The sequence below is a fragment of the Pinus tabuliformis genome, chromosome 3_2, assembly GCF_031772625.1.
Source record: "Pinus tabuliformis cultivar Carrire ecotype Pingquan chromosome 3_2, CPIR1, whole genome shotgun sequence".
NCBI lineage: Eukaryota > Viridiplantae > Streptophyta > Pinopsida > Pinales > Pinaceae > Pinus > Pinus tabuliformis.
In genome coordinates, this window is record NC_142302.1 from 610062674 (window position 1) to 610073138 (window position 10465).

Consider the following 10465-nt stretch of genomic DNA (forward strand, 5'->3'; position numbering starts at 1 on the left):
TGTGACTGTAGTTACCTTGTGAACTGTCCTTCTGTGATATCTGCTTTATTGATACTTATGACAGTAAATCCCTCAAAGCTTAGGGCCTTCTCTCCGGGCTTCAACTTCAAAGGATTACCATCAAATCCAATCTACATTCTGCAATGTTATGTACAATGATGCAAAGTAAAGTGAACTATTGTGAGTCAGTGGAAAAATAATGCTTCAACATTCTACCATTAATAGGTCCTCTTGGTAGATCTGATCTATCTATGTTTGTCAAGAAAAAGGCATTGTTGCCTCTGTAGCCATAAATGACATAAGGCCCCTACCACAAAAATCAAATTTTCCATGCTTTCCTTTGTCTTCTCTCCTTGAATCCCACTTGAGAACTTTATCTCCTATGTAAAAATCATCTGCTTTGGTCTTTTTATCAAAGACTTTCTTGATCTTTTGCTGGATTACTAGTGATTTTACATATAGTTCTTCTATGGTCTGCTGCAGGTGTATGTTCTGCTTTATTCTTCTCTGAATATCATTTGGTTCCACCTATAATTCCTGGATGATCTTCATCACTGACACTCCCAAGGTTGATGGGAAAATTGCATCCATCCCATAAACCAGCTGATAGGGTGATGTTCCAATGGACTTCTTAGTATTCAGTCTATCTTCCCATAAGGCATTGACTAACTTCTTATTCCATGTCTTTTTGTTATCTTCCAACAATTTTTTAATAATATTGACTAGGATTTTGTTGGATGACTCTGCTAGTCCATTACCTTGAGGGTAATAGGTTGTGGAATGGCCAAGGGTGATGTGGTACTTGTTACAAAAATATATCATTCTCTTGGATTTAAAGGCAACTGCATTATCAGTAATGAGCTTATGGGGAAATCCAAATCTTGACAGGATATTACTCTCTAGGAAGGAGATTATGACAGTGTTTGTGGCTTGCCTAGAAGGTATGGCCTCTATCAATTTGGTAAAATAGCCAGTGGCTATCAGAATCCACTTGTGTTGAGTTGAGGAGGCTGGGTGTATTTCTCCAATGAAGTCTAACCCCCATTGTTGAAATGGCATTTCAGTGTAAATTGGTATAAGAGGCAAGGGTAAAAGTTTTATTTTTCCCTCAAATATCTGGCATTGATGACAGGAGGTCACATGTTTCTTAACATCTGCAAACAAAGTGGGCCAGTAGAAACCAGCCCCCAAGATTTTGTCAGCAGTAGTCTTCCAGTACAAGTGTCCTCCACAATCGCCTACATGAAACTCTTGCATGATTTTATCAGCTTCATTTTTCAATAAACAATTCAAAATAATACCACTAATGTCTTTCCAAAACAATGCATTATCTATAATACAATAATTTAATGACTTCCTTCAAAATTCTAGCTTTAGTTCTTGTCAAACCAGGAGGATCTTGTAAATTTTGTAATACAAATATAATATCTGCATACCACGGTGAATCAATAAAAGTTTCATTTATCGGTGGAGTCGTTGTCTCTTCCTGATCATCAAGGGCACTAATAAAGTTTATATCAAGGGCCTGATAGTTCGATTCAGACATGAGTTTGGCTAAACCTTGGCCTTTGATAAACTTAATTGGCTTTATCTCTATGTCATATTCCAATATTATGGCAATCCACTTGCCTCTTTTCCCTTCATGCCCATTTTGTTTCAAAATGTCCTTAACTACAGAATTTGGAACATAAGCAATAATGTGAGAATACATAATGTATACTCTGAAGTCTTTGATAGCCTTTACTAAAGCTAATGCTTGTTTTTCCATGATATTGTATTTGAGTTTGGAATCCCTTAAGGATTTACTAAAAAATGCAATTGGTTGTTCATATCCTTGGTTGTTCTTTTGCAGCAAGACTGTTGCAATGGTGTGCTCTGAAGCAAAAGAAAAAATTATAAAATCCTTGTTAAAATCAAGACTTATTAGGACTAGAGTCTTAGTTAAGGCTTCCTTGATGGCTTCAAAGGATTGTTTGGCCTCCACTATCCATTTAAGTGCTGAGTCCTTTCTTAGCATGTTATTTAACTCTCTAATTAGCTTTGTTAGATTTGAAATGAATTTCCTAAGGAAGTTCATCTTGCCTAGAAATTACTGTAACTCTCTAATGTTTCTAAGATGGGTAATGGTCAAAATGGCCTCTATTCTAGCAGGATCTATTCTAATCCCATCTTTAGATATGATATTCCCTAATAGTTTTCCCTCTTTTAGACCAAAGAGTGTTTTCTTGGGGTTTAAAGAAATCCCAAATATTCTACATTTGGTAAATACTCTTCTCAAGTGGTCTAAGTGTTCATTGTCAGATTTAGAGAACATTGTGATGTCATCTTGGTATACTACTAAGAAATCATGGATCTCCTTGGCAAATGCTATATCCATAGCTCTTTGAAATGTGGCACCTGCATTCATTAATCCAAAGGGTATCTTCAAATACATGAAGGTACCCCAAGGAGTAGTAAACGTAGTTTTGGCTTGGTTCTTAGGTTGGACTAAGACCTGGTTATACCCAGAGAATCCATCTAATAGTGAAATACTAGATGAGCCTACTACCCTCTGCAGTATATGGTCCATTTTTGGTAAGGGATAGTTATCTTTTAGTGAGAAATTTTATCAATTTCTAAAATATACACAAAGTTTAATTTCACCTATCTTTTTCTTATTTGTAACTAAGTTTGAAATCAAGTCTAAGTATCTAATGGGGGCTATTATTTGGGCATCAAACATCCTTTTGACTTCCTTTTCAATAGAGGGCATAAGAACTGGGTTTATTCTCCTAAATTTATATTTGAAAGGTTTATGATCTTCTTTTAGAGGTATTTTGTGTTGGATTATGCTGGTGTCATGAGATTTTAAGTCTTCATAAGTCCAGGAAAATAAATCCTAGAACTCTTTAAACAGATTAATGTATTTAACCATTTTGTCTGGAGGTAAGGCTTTTGATATTTTTATGTGTTTTGGTTTATCCTCGATTCCTATGTTAACCTCTTCTATGTCAGCTCTTAGAGGTTCCATCTTGGGTTTCCTAGCTACATCATTAGAGTCAAACAAATCTTCTAAAGGCACCAATCCTTCAGGAAAAAAAATATTTTTCAAATTAAGAATCACAGGATCATCATTCATTATTTCCTCAATCTCTACATTCTATAAACTATCTATTTCTACTCTAGTAAATTTAGTTGGTTTATCTACATCTAAAATATTTGCATCTATGCTACTTTCTATATTATTGTCTACTGTATAGTCAGTGTCTATCTTGCAATTCTGAAATTCACCTTCATTGTTCATGAAATCGTAGATCTGAGAATCCTTGTAGAAAATCTGCCAATAATTCAGGTTGTCTGGTATAACAGGCATATGTTTGACTTCTGCAGTGCACTGGTGGTTTGGTTGAAATGGCAATTTACAAGTACTAGCAAAGGTGGCCAGACTATGGGCCTACATATTTTTTTTCTAGGAATGGCAACAAAGTTTGATTCCAAGAGGTCTTTGAGCAAGTCTAAAACAATATCCCTATATCGACCAAGCCTAGGGTTGTTGACATGATATTCACCACTAATATGTTTAATAATCAACTTTGAGTCTTCCAGGATGGAAACTCTTTTGGCTCCCAATTTCCTAACCAATTGTAACCCCAGAATTACGACTTCATATTTGGCCATATTATTGGTACATTTGAAGTTAAATCTAAAAGCATGTCCCTCAACATGATTATTCTCCATATAATGGGTCCACACTCTTGCACCAGCCCCTAACCTATTGACTGACCCATAAAAGTCTAAATTCCAAAGTGACTCATGAAATATGTTCTCATTGTTAGCTATTCTTTATTTTAGGTCTTTGGCTGTGATGTCCTTTTTATCATTTTCTACATTGTATAAGATGAAAGAGTCCATATTTGAATGCATGGAGTATATGGGAAAGTTTTGTGGCTTTTCCTCACTACTAACCACGTATTTCATCAAGGTATCCCTATATAAATTTATTGGTTGGCCAAAAACAAATATGGTGGCATAAGACATATCTAACTGCAAGGATCCTTGCAGTTTTTCTCCCCATGAGTGAGATAGTAACATTCCATATTTTGGTGGGATGTCTGCAACTACAATGTCCATTAGAAACCTCTTTGCAGGGCACTGGACAAGAGTCACACATAAGTCCTTGATTAGACGAAGGCATTTAACCTGGCTGGAGTCAAAAGAAAACAAATCCTTATAAGGCCTGGTAATGTCTAGGTTTAGTCTTTCCATTATTGCCTTTGGCATCAAATTGTGGGATTCCCCCGAGTCCAACATAGCGTTATGCAATATTTTATCATGAATGTTTAGGCTGATGTAAAAAGGAGGAACTCCCCCTTGCTGATGAAAACCATTGGCCTCAGGGCCAAACAACAGTTCAGGTTGATCATCATTCAAATTAACAGACTCCTCTCCCTCTCCTATGTTCAAAGTCTCATTTATTTGTGATCTATAAGATTCATTCTTTACCAGTTCGGTCAAAGGAACTAATATCTTTAATTTTTCTATTTCATTTTTGATGTTGAAAGGGAGCTTAGGTTTGTTTGTTTGATTTAGATCTTCCTTGACATGTGCAGTTTGTGTGTCCTTATTCTGTTTCTCAGTGCTAGGCATTTCAGTTTGTGTTTCTACTGTTTTGCCTTGATTTCTCTTATTTTGATTGTTTTCAGTAATTGTCTCTATTTGGGTTTCAGTAGAGGTTATATCTACAATCTTAGGGGTTGAATTCTCCGATGTTCCCCTAGGGAGGATTTGTAACACTTTGTTAACTGGAGCTTCTTTTATTATCTTAGTCTGGGTTTGGATGGATATTTTAAAGGGAGTCTCGTTATTATTTTTTCTTCTCAAGCTACATTGTTTATGTATCTCATATATAGATGACTCATATCCCTGTTTAAAATCAAAAGATTCACCAGATTCTAACTGCAATTGCTGTAGCATATATAACTCTTGTTCTTCTTGAGTAAGAAAAATAGTGTCTTTCTCTTTGGTTTTTGGTAAGTTAATTTGGGTATCATCCTCTGCTTCTTGGTTCTGTGAATCCTCAACATAATTTTCTTGGAAGGGGGGCCTAATCTGTTGATCTGGTGTAGCATTCCTTCCAGCATTAGGGTTCTTCCTAAAATTTGGGTTTGTTATTAGGGGTTGTTGTTGTTGCTGATTCTCCTATTGATTTTTCCTCTCCATGTTTTCTAACCTATCCATGATTCTCTCTAAACTCTTAGTTAAAATATCTACTTTTCCATCTGAAGTGGAAAATTCCTCTTTAAATACAACTTTCTTTTCATTCCTCATTCACGCTTTCTTAGCTAATAGGTTTGCCTCAGCACTAACAACATTGCTCTGCATTTGTTCAAGTGTTTCTTTCCCTTAGCTGGTATGACATGTCAGCATCAAAACCATTAGGGAACTTAATTAATGCTAGGTCCGGTGGAGGCTTAATATTGCATGGAATTGCATTGTAGATATTATTAAACCTAGTGCAATAGTCCTGAACTGACTCATTATGAGCTCTTCTAATATTGTCATATTCAGAAAGTATTTTCATTGGGTTTTTCTTTCTCTCCCATCTATCAATGAATAACCTATGAAAATTGGCTAAGTCTGCAATATGGTTGGCAGGAAAGGCTTTGAACCATTTCTTGACATCCCTGTTTAAAGTTTGGGCAAACAACCTCATTTGGACATCTGCTTCATCTATTTCATGCAACACAAAAAAGTTAGACATCTTGTTTACATGCTACTGGGTAGTTTAATGACCAGTAGCATCAAACATGAAAATATTACTCTGATAATCTGCAGGCATGGCATGGAGTTGTGTAGGTAAAACAAGAGGAGCATATCGATTTACCATTGCTGTAATTCTGGTTTGACTAGGGGTAAAGTTGTGATGCTTGAGGAAGGAATTGAAACTGATGGAGGTGAACTAGATGATGACGAGGATGGTTGATTAATAACTAGTTTAGGTGATTGGATTGTAGTAGATACAATTGGTGAAGTTCTGGTAAAGCAAGGTGTATTTACAGTGAGTGAAGACTGTGCCGAAATATCAGAGGCAGTAGCAGTAAGGGTAGCTAGCTCAAAAGATTGCTGAAGGTAAGCACTATCTATATTGCTAATCAATGTAGAGGTCAAAGATTCTAACTTGTCAAAAGCGTCCAAGACAAATTTATCTAAATCTGGATGGATAACCCTTTTTGATTCGATCAGTTGAGTAAACTCAGGGTCTAAGACTGTTTCATGGATGACATTCTCAGATTTAGTTCTAAATAATGAGAGGTCAAATGAAAAATCAAAAGGGATTTTCACTAAAGTTGACAACCCCTCAGAGAGTGAGTTTGCTTTGACTAGCTGGCTACTACTTGCTCGAGTTTTTTCGTTTTTTGGTTTTCTTAGAATTCTGTCTGGGTCATAAACTATAGTTGCATGGTTTGGATTTGGGTTTTCCTTGGTATAATGAATCTTCTTAGAAGCCAGAATTTTAAGTTTTTAAATTGTTTTTATGAAATTTTTGAAAATCTACTTCAGATAATGACCTTGAGGGGCTAAAGATTAAATTTAAGGTTTCCTTAAAGTTTTATCAGACCGAGGATCGAAGTCCCCAGTGGAGTCACCAGAAATGTTATCACTCTGATATTTCTTTTGAAGTATGAAGAAAGAAAAACCAAAGGTAACCATAAACCACTTTTGGAGATTAGGACCTAGCCTTTCCTGATGCTCAGAGAGGGCTCTCTCTTTATAATTTAAGTTTGTTTTAGTTAAGATGAGTTTAGGCTAGTTATTGCTTGCACTTGGGTTTTGCTTTGAAAATTTGGTGGTGGGATCACTTTACTTAGATTGAAAGAGGATTAGCTTCTACCATTGGGCTATGGAGTCAGATGTCTGACAAACAAGATTAGATTCAGTTCTAAAAACAATGTCTACGGGGCAAGATAGATGAGTTATTGCAGATCTCAGAGGCTAAATGGTGAATGGCTTCAAATTGGATTCAGGGAGAAATTAAGGGTTCCCTAGGCCGGACTTTGAAAGATATGAAAGAAGTCAATTGGGATGGGAGAGAAATTAAGGGTTGTCAAATCCGGGTATCAGAAGAAAACATGTAAATAAATTATTGTGCAAAACAAAGTGTAATTAAACAAATTCTGAGTGATATTTCCAGTTAATTCATTTATATTTTAGATCAAATTTAAGATTATAAAAACACATAAGAAGGTAAACAATCACACAAAGGAAGTACTTCACTGCAAATGGATCATCTCATGAATCCTGTAGCAAAATACTTTTATTACTTGCTCCAGTCTGTTGACTTGAAAATGGTACAATCACCCTTAGGTTCAAGATCACAATAACTCTACAAATATAAAATAATCCACACCAAATACTTCGAATGGTGAAGTATTTATACAAAAATTTTATTCCAAAATCTCAAACTAATTTGAGAATTAATCTAGGAAAAGGAAGATATCTTCTTGCAAGAAGATAGAGACAACTATTGAACTGTTTCATGCTGTCTCTTTTATTTTGGTTCTGTTGGCTGTAGACTTTGATTTTTAGCTCTTTATGCTACTAGGCTGTTTGGATTTTACGATGGATGCTCTGTTTTAATTTAACCTTTCACCTCATACTCTTTCACCTGATACACTTTGACTGTGCTGAACTGTCTTCATCCTTTTACCATGCTCATTTACTTTTTACTGTACACTTATATTTTCACTGTGCTTTTACTATAGTAAATCATACAGTTTTTGACATGTTTCTTCATCTAGTAACTGGATGTTGAGCATTTTCCTATATATCTCATCAGCCTCTGTATATTTGGAAAAATTAGGCTTATTAATAGATAAGTGTTTCACCTCATGCTAGAGGTAAAACATATTTTCAAAAGTCTGGTATAATACTCTGCTAGTTGGTATAGCACTCATTGATGAGTTATTTGCTTGTTCTATGGCTACTTCTATGATTTTCTTGTTGTAGTCCTCTTGTGTTATCACTTTATCATTTATGACTAAGGGACTAGGTAGTCCTTTTTCTCTCAAAAGCTCAAACTTGGTCATAAACCTGTCAATGGCTAGTTGCATGGTTGGACACTTATCTTCTAAATTTAACATTAAATTTCTCTTGGCTAGGACCCTCTTGACTTCCAAAATGGTACCTGTCCTGTTAGGTATGTCAAGTTCTTGTAGCTTATATTTGTTTTTGGAGTTGAGGAATTGAATAATTGTTACTGCTTCCTCTGGCATTTCTCCAAGCTCTTCTTTAACATTCTGGATGGCTTCTTTAGCTTTCTTGATTAAGTCTATCTGCTCAAAAATGACCTGGATAAATGGCCAAATATCATTGATAGAGTTAATGATATTGGCACATAATAATTGTTTGGCCTTTCCCAAAGGCTCACTCAGTGTTAACTCTTTCTCCAGGCTTTTCACTCTCTCATTCATTATGGTGGCCTTCTGTTGTTCTTCCTTATGCATGATCTGGGCTAACTTGCAATCTGTCTCCAGGCTGGTAAGTTTCTCTTTTAAATTGTTCATTTCATTGGTCTGAATGGACATTTCTTCCATTGCCTTGACCAACTTGTTTGTTTCATCACCTGTGGTACCTATTGATGTTGATGCCATTGCTGATGTAGTTTCTATTGCTGCTGGCAATGCAGTGGCCATTGGACCAGTGGGAGATAATGCTACTGCCAATGTGGAAGGCACAACTGTAGTCAGTATAGGAATGACAGTTGGAGGAGCATTGTCTAGACTAGCTTGTTTGAGCTTGATCAAGCTATCTAGTTCCTTTTCCATTTCCTTTAACTGGTCATTGAGTTGCAACACCAAGTCCATCATCTCTTCATGATTTGTTTGGCTTTCTAGGACTTCTTTTGTTTGAGGTTGCTGTGACTGAGGCAACTTGAGTTGTTTCTTAAGGGCTGCAATGTCTTCATTTTTCTTCTTAATTAACTGTTCAACAACCTTGATGTCCTTTGGGTCATGGCCCAACTCAATGATCAGGTCTTCTAAGGATTTTATCCTTGTGTCTTTGGCATTGGAAGATGCTTTTTCTAGTTTGTACTGGGCTGTCACATTGTCTAATGAGTCCTTGAGCTTGAATGCTGCCATTGCTTTTCCTGTGAGGGTGGAGTGGATCGTCTCTCCAGCCTGCTTGTGAAATTCTATTTGATCTATGGGATGCACATCCCTAGCTAAGACCTCAAAGTTGGTCTTCTTGTAGTCTGCTATGGTTTTAGGCTGTTGTACAGTAGGTTGTAGGAAAGACACATGCATCTTTCATTCTTTGATGTCAAAAGCTGAAATAAATCTATTTGGATTCAGTGGTGTCATCTTCAAGTACTTGGCATAAGTGTTTTCCTTGAGCTTTTCATTCCTCATTTTAATCACCTTGAATCTTTCCTTGATATTTGCTTCCTTGTCAGTTGTCCTGACAAAGGAAGACACCTCCACACTCTTCTCTCTTTGTATGATCTTTGTGTTGGAAATTGATGGTTGCTGTGAATCTACTGATGCAGGTGTCTTTGTCATCTGTTTACTACTCTACCCCATTGCCTCAGTGTCAATGATGTCTTCTGATGCAAGGTTTTCCTCCCGTTCAGACACACGAGTCAATTTGAGCCTTTTGCTTAGTTGGAACCACTGATCAGTGGTCTCCATGGCAGAGCTTGATGCTTCCTCCTTGTTTCTTTTGGGATTCTTCTCCTCATTGACAGGAGTCTGAATGATGGGAGGGATATTCATTGTCTCTTCCAACTCTGGGACCTGTAAGAAAGAGCTTTGGTCAAATTGTTTCTCTAAGTCAATCATGGTGTTCTCCACATCCACCACTGTGCTGTCCATATCTATCAATGTGTTCTCTACCCATTCTGACTAATTAGCATATTTTTCAATGTCAGGCATGGGGTAATGGATGTAAGGTCCCAGCTTGACCTTTTGTCTAAGTTTGTTCACAACCCCATGAGGGTCATAATTCCAAATGAAACTATGATGGAATTTCATGTCTTAAAGCATCTTATCGGCCTCAGGTCCAGCCTCTCTGGTGTTGCAGATGAAAGGTCCCATTTGGTTTTTAATCTTCAACCGTGTCTTCTTCTTAGCAGCTAGGAAGTTGACTTCATCTGCACTTATAATTTTCCTGAAGTATTCCAGGGCAAATATTCTCATTGGGAGATACTTATGCAATTTGTAGGGGGGTAACTCACAACCATAGATCCTGATTTTAGTATAATTCTAGTGGAGATACCAGTCTCCTACTCTGCTATTCTTTGCCAGTTGCAGTACTCTCTTGATCTCAGTACTGATTCTAGGTTGAGTGCTAGAAGTCAGCATGTTTATGACTGGGTGAACAAAACAATCTATGAAGTCTTTGTATGTGAATGTTGTGTTATACCTCTAGACCAAGGGTGTCTAGTAGATGATTGATCTTTCCTTTCCCCTTGTATCTTTTTTTTGAA

General features: G+C 36.6%; 1 pseudogene; it reads left to right on the plus strand.

Moving 5' to 3' along the window:
• Nucleotides 1-9168, plus strand: part of LOC149182095 (uncharacterized) — a 62696-nt pseudogene extending 53528 nt beyond the window's left edge.
• Nucleotides 9169-10465: the final 1297 nt, after the last annotated feature.